Here is a 6,891-nt window from a genome sequence, read left to right on the forward strand (position 1 = left end):
GTATCCTACCACACTGTGTGAATGAGTTTCTGGGATTATCAGGAGGGCTGAGATTCCCTGGATGCACACAGGGACAGGAAAAGAACAGACTGATGAACAAACAGCCTTCTTCTCATTGAACAGCTTCCATAGCTCACACAAATCAATTTAACATGGCTGTTATGCTGCATAAAAAGAAAAAAAATCCCAAAGTCCAGCACTGCTGAAACTTGATGCTTGCACAATACACGCTCTCCTGAGTAATCTGCAGCAACCAAACACTGCCAGTGCATGAGCCCCATCCCTGCAAAGAGAGGTTAATACACATCAGTGAGAGAAAGAATATTCTTTTCTTTCTCACAGCTTTGGCTGGCACATGATGCAAAGCAACAGCTTTCTTACCCTACCTAGAGAATTTCCATATCTCATTCTGAAAAACCATTCCATGAACATTTGTTAACTCATTCAGCACCCCTGCTTTAGGCCCCCTGTCAAAGTCCTGCCTGAATAGTGTGATTATGCCATGGTACCATTTATTCTGAAGCCAGCAGAGCCATGTGAGGTATTGGTCACAGCTTTCTGAAATGCAGTGGGAGCTGCTGTTGCCCTGGGATTCCTGCAGCTCTGCTGAACAGGTGGGCCAAGAGGCCACTGTTTTGGGCAGCTGAAAGATGCAATCACACAGCTGACTTGCAGCATCTCACTTCCAATGCAGAGCTGAACCCTGAGGTCAGCGGGAATGGGGAGACTTCCAACACCAAAGGAATTTGCCTCTGTGATAAGGAGGGGCTATTGAGTCGAAGCAACCATGTTGAGGCCAACAGGGTCTAAATACTGCACGGGACCAAGCAAGGAAGGTTTTTGTTCATTTTCATTTGCCTAAAGTTGGCCAGGATTTACTGAGGGAAGCTCAGCTTGAAAGATTTTCCCTAGCCCCTTGAACACACTGCGGGAAGCTCCCACAGCCCAGGGAGGTGCTCTGTCAAAGCAAAAGAAACGTGGCACCACTGGCTGCAGGGGCAGGCATGTCTTATTCCAGATGTACAAGTGCCACGGCAGGACATTATCCCCCTCAGAGTTCAACCACCCCACACACCTTTTTTTGTCATTCAGCCATTTTACAAAAGCCAGAGTGTACCAAGGCTTACTACACACCTAAACTGAGAGATTTGAAGAAGGTCCTGGAGTCATATTAACCTCCTCACACTTATCTACACTATTCAATTAAAAACATGCTTTTTTCTTAAAACTATGGCCTGGGGATCTCTGAATTTTGCAACTTGTAAACAAACATACAAAAGCTAATTAAAATGAGGAGGAATATGAGGCAGTTAAGGGTAAGGTAAAGTGTATCACAGAGCAAGTGGAAGAGCAAGAGCTTTTCAGAAATGTTGAATTTACTCAGAGAACAATTTGCACACTGAAGTCTTAAAAGCGTTTTTCTTGTTTGTATGTAATATTAGTCTACTACTTCAATAATCACAGAACTGGTTTCCTCCTATTTCTTGTCTTTAAATCTCATCTCTGCATCTCATCTTTAAACCATGCCAAACTGATTTTTTTACCCCAAAGAATGCAGTCCACTGACTGCAGTGCCTTGGAATCACACCTAAGTACTATTTTAAAATGTTTTGTGAACCTATATGGAAGATCAAGAGTAAGGAAATCTGGGATTTGAGATTAAGCCAGCAGAATTTTCCATTTCATCTGTTAACATAAAAAACTTCATTTATCTTCTGAAAAAATACTCACTAATTTCCCATTGTCAGATAGCATGGCTGCAGATGAACACTGTGCCTCTGCAGTTGTTTAGTGCAGAGACTGCTGTATCCAGATTTGCTGCTGCACAGCCAGATGGCTCCAAGTGAGATGCCCCATTGTGCAACCGATAGGGGCTGGAAGAAAGAAAGAGTATTGGAGAAGAAAGCCTAAAGGTTTCTTCAGAAGGAATTTCGCTCGAGTGGCTATAGTCCTGTTTCTCACTCAGAATGGAAAGTTGGGGTGAGAGGATATGCAAGTCCATGAGGACCAGCCCTGCCAGTGGAAGTCCAGGATGACAGAAGCCTTTTCCAAAGTTTAGGCTGCAGCAAATCACCACCACAAGCCCCTATCATCATAGGACAAAGAAGGATTTCCTCACTAAGATACAAAATGTCATCACTTTGAGCAAGTATTCAACTGCTGCAGTGCTGGTAGTATTAGAATCTGCTGTAAAGGAGGAGGCAATGTGCCAGCTCATAAAGCCTGACAACTCAAGGACAATTCCTGCTGGATTTGATCAGCTGAGGTTCAGAGATTGGCCACATGACAACTGCCACTTACCAACCAACAAAATGGTCATTTTTTCCATGCTGATTTAAAACCTAGATGATCCCTCCAGAAGATTCATAATCAGTAATACTGAAGGAGGATAAAACAAATCTGAACCTCCTTCCTTCAGTGAGAAAGTGAATTTTTTTCTCCCAAGATTGTTATGATGCTCCACTGTCATCCAAGATACCCAGATTCCCTGGCTTTGACTGGTTATTTGGCAAGGAGACCTGAGTTGTTTAATAATTTCTCAAGAAGGAACAAAATTATAGTGGAGCATGCATTTGGAAGGCAGAAAGGCAGGACCTAATGACAACTTTGCAAGTTGCTGAGAAAAACCTGCTTCCTGTGATAACTGCTTGCTGCTTTTTTAATATTATCCGTGATGTCAGAGACTGATCTGCACCCGCAGAGGCAAAGACAAGGACAGTAATTGCATAAGTACTGTTGCAGATTCTTCTTACTCTGGATGCAGGAAGAGACTTGCTAAAAGGTTATGCACAAACCAGTAAGACATGCAGTGCTGTTTTCCAACAAACTAGCTTGGACCCAAGGTCTTGAAGGGCAGCAGCATCAGTGCAAGCAGTTCCAAAGGCCTCTGCTGTTCTGCATTATGAAGGACAGCCTAAAATGAGGTCAGCTTTTGTCTGCAACGACTATTTTACCACTCTCAGGTAGTTCCTCTCTGGCTACAGGGTTTTATTAGATGGGTGCACAACAAATGAAATGTACCAAAGCTTACTACAAAGAACTTGGTCTGTGCTTCTCTTACAGCTGAACTCGGGGTACTTTCATAAGTTTTGGTCTAAATGTCACATATGCACAGTAACAGAACAATATTCACTTTTCTAACAGCACCTTGTACTCCAGTGTAGGAATGCAGGAAGTGAAAGAACACTATGAAGAGTTTCCAGAGGCTGCTGAGGTCAAGATTTGCAGGGTGTGGTAATGCTCCAAACCCAATTTTGATACTTTCAAGGCCACTGCAATGACACAAAAGTGTTACAGCATCAGTTCTAGGCATAATCTTCAACTATTTCCGTGACTAAGGCTCCCATGTTCAGAGTAGCAGAGAATTGACACAGGCTGAGTCTAGTATCTGCTCTGCCCCACTGAAAAGTAGTACTTTCAGTTTAACTAAAAGCATTGAACCAGCCTGTTATTGATGAAAAATACAATGTGTCCGACATGTAAAATGGCACAAATCTTTGAGTTGCATTACTGCATCTGCTTAAAACAGCAAAGGTAAAAGCTATGAATCCAGCTGTAAAGAAGAGCACTGTAATTCTCTGAAGGCCAGGTGAAGGGCAGGTTATGGACAACAAGGAGCAATCCAATTTAGTTACAGTAGCTAAGGTAAAATTTACAATGGCTATCAATCCTCATGCTTTAAGGCATAAACTGAGCACCATCTGGGGCCAGAAAGAAATTTCCCTCTGTGGTACACTATAACACAATTGGCTGCATGTATTTCTTCCTCTGAATCATCACATATTGGTTACTGTCAGAGACAAGATACAAGACTGTACGGATCACTGGCCTGCTCCAAAGCAGCAATTTCCATGTCGTTCGTTCCTTCGCAGTCCTTACAGACTGCAATAACGCTGTTAATGCCGCAGCAGTCATTTTCCCATAGATGGTAATGGGCTTTCTGAAACAAGCACCGATAGAAACTTAAATGCCTCCAACAACTAATCAAAAGCACTTCATTTTTATGGAGTCTGAGTGATTTACCAGTTCTGTTTTGGAAAACAAATATCCCAATCTAATTGTTTGTATTTTTGAATTACACATCAAGCACATTATCTTGCATTGAATTTAACAATAGCAATAGTATGAAGAAAAAAAGCACCAATGATGTTTAAAAAAGTAATTTGGAATTCCACTTTGAATTTACTTTAAAGGAAAGAAGTAAGTATTGTCTTCCTGACTGAGATTTATTAACACTCCCTCTTTCCATTATCTGAACATTTCACTTGCCCTAAAGCACATCTGTAAAGACAGTGAGAGACTGCATGCATTTTCTATATCCATAAATTACAGATGTTGCTCTGAGCTACTCATCTATCAAGACAATTTTGCATAAGAGTAAGACCAACCTGAAAAGTAACCATCTAACAGAGAATATAGAAAATAATTAGTGAAAGCATGTAGTCTGCAGACCTAATTTGCCTTACCGGGAACATTCTTTACCCAAAGCTTTATAATAGGGTGTGACAGAACACAGGGAAGCAAATCAAAGCCCGAACAATACTTCTGGGTATCAAAACAAAGAAATTGATGCATCAGTAAAATGCAGTTGTATACACACACAGCTATAACAATCTCAGTAAAGACAATATGGATAATTTCAGGACACTTTCTGTGTAGAATAACTTACACCAGGCTCATATTTTCTAATTAATAGCATTATGTGATATATTTTATGGGTTAGCATATCTGCTGTAGTTTGCCTATATACATCAGTATTCTGTTTCCATGAGCATGCTTTGTGCACCTATGGAAGAACAGAAGACTTTTATGTAACATAATATGTGATTAGCCTAAAGCTGAAGTGTACAAAACAAAATGGCAGAGGACAAAATGCAAGCAGGAGTTTTACAAGGAAAGATTTTACCATCCGAGAGCCCAGTTACTGTATCTTAACCTTTCCTCTTCCATAGGCAAGTGAAAAATGAATAAATGCTGAGAGAGCAGATAACAAGATTAAGAACACAGAGACTCTTCTAGGTTGCTAAAATACACAACATAACATAGCTGAACAGAAAGAGGGAAAACAGTATTTGTATGAGATAAAAGAAAGACACACACTCAAACACTTAATGCCAATCACGTGGTTATCCTAAATAGAAGACAAATACTGCATTGCTACGTTCAGAGCTGGCTGAATAGAAAAAAGAGAGAGGTTTCATGCCCAGAAAAATGTTCCTTCTTCTCTGCAATTTGCATTTCAGAAATTACAGAATATCCTGGGTTTCTCCAGGTTCTCTCTCTCGCACAATCTCTGCAAAAGCCACTGTTTTACTTTGTTTTGTAACATGTTTTTGTAAAGATGAAGCTACAGGTTTCTAAGGCTATGACACAAGTTGTTGGTTTTCCTTTTCTCCTCACCAAAACAGAAATCTCCTCTGGAAAGAAGAGTACTTCAGTTCTGTACTAACTTATGCAAATAGAAGAGAAAATGATATGGAAGCAGCTGTAACACATGATACAACAATACTTTAGGTTTGATTTCCCCACAGTCAAAAGAAGAATGTCTTATGAAACAAGGGAAGGAAAATGAAACACATTAAAGTAGGAAATTATTAGCTACTTCTTATAAAATTATTTCCAGCTAGGAAAAAAGGAACTATCAACAGTTCCATATCTCAGCTCCAAGGAACCCAATTAAAATTTCTTGACTACCCACACTGCACCCATTAGGCAAGACTTTCAAAACTGGGTGTCTGTCAGACTTACACCTGCATGTAGGTCCTTACATGCTCTTATTTTCTTAAATGCTGAGGACCTAATAGTCCTCTACAGATTAGAACAACAACTGCTTTGTAACCAGACAACTAAAAAAAAAATAAAGGCACTTATATTTTTGTTTGTATCTTTGCACTGTTTGGAGTCCATCTGTACAACTCTCAAGAGGTTGTAAAAACACCTGCTGAGTAGAGACAGGTACTGCCTGTTTCAAGTGTGAGCACATTTTACCCACCACAGAATTCCTAGTCCTTGTGGGTATGGAGAACAAGAGACCACAGTTAGAATCATACCTAATTTTCTGGAAATCAGTGGTAATAAGATGCAGGGCATATTCCCCAAATAAGCACTTCAAAGGTTTAGTGGTGCAACAGACTTACAGTAAACCTTCCATTTAAAACATCACTGTTTCTCACACAAGTGAACCACTGTTCTTTAGACTTCCATACAATCAGCCTAGCAAGTAGAAAGATTCCAACTATTACCTTTTTTCCTCATAACAACAAACATTTTTGCTTGCTGATACAAATAGAAAAAAAGCAAAAACCTGAACCTTCTTTTATTTTTTTTCTCTCTTTTTTTTTCTCTTACATAGCAAGTAGATTTCACAAGAAGGTTAGTAATGAAACTCTAAAAATAACATTTCCAGGAATAAAGTCAAAACCTGGATAGGTAACAAATCATCTACTGTAAACACAAAGAAATTGAAGGCCATTTAAGTGAGGCAACATCTTTGATCCATTGTCTCTCATCACCATTTAAATCTGAGAAAACACACAGAAACACATTGTGTGTCCCCTCAGGAAACTGAAACACAGTTAATTAAGAAACAGATTTTTGCCTTTTGATCCTTATAATAATTCTCCCTCTTTCTCACTGACATGTACACAGAGCGATAAGAGAATGAAGGGTTTAGGTCATTGTTGCTAGAGGCATTATTTTCTACAACCCTTCCCTCCCATGGTGCTATGAAGAGCTTTCAGCTCTTGTCTGTCCTCACTGCATATTAACTGTCTCATACGCACACTAATACTCACAAATAAGGAATGTGGTTGACCTGGCAACAGGGTGTTCATTTCCTATTTTATCCACCATTTCTTTTAATAACATTAGTCTCGGCTAACTAGAGAACAG

The sequence above is a fragment of the Lonchura striata genome, chromosome 4 (assembly GCF_046129695.1).
Source record: "Lonchura striata isolate bLonStr1 chromosome 4, bLonStr1.mat, whole genome shotgun sequence".
In the NCBI taxonomy this organism is placed as follows: Eukaryota; Metazoa; Chordata; class Aves; order Passeriformes; family Estrildidae; genus Lonchura; species Lonchura striata.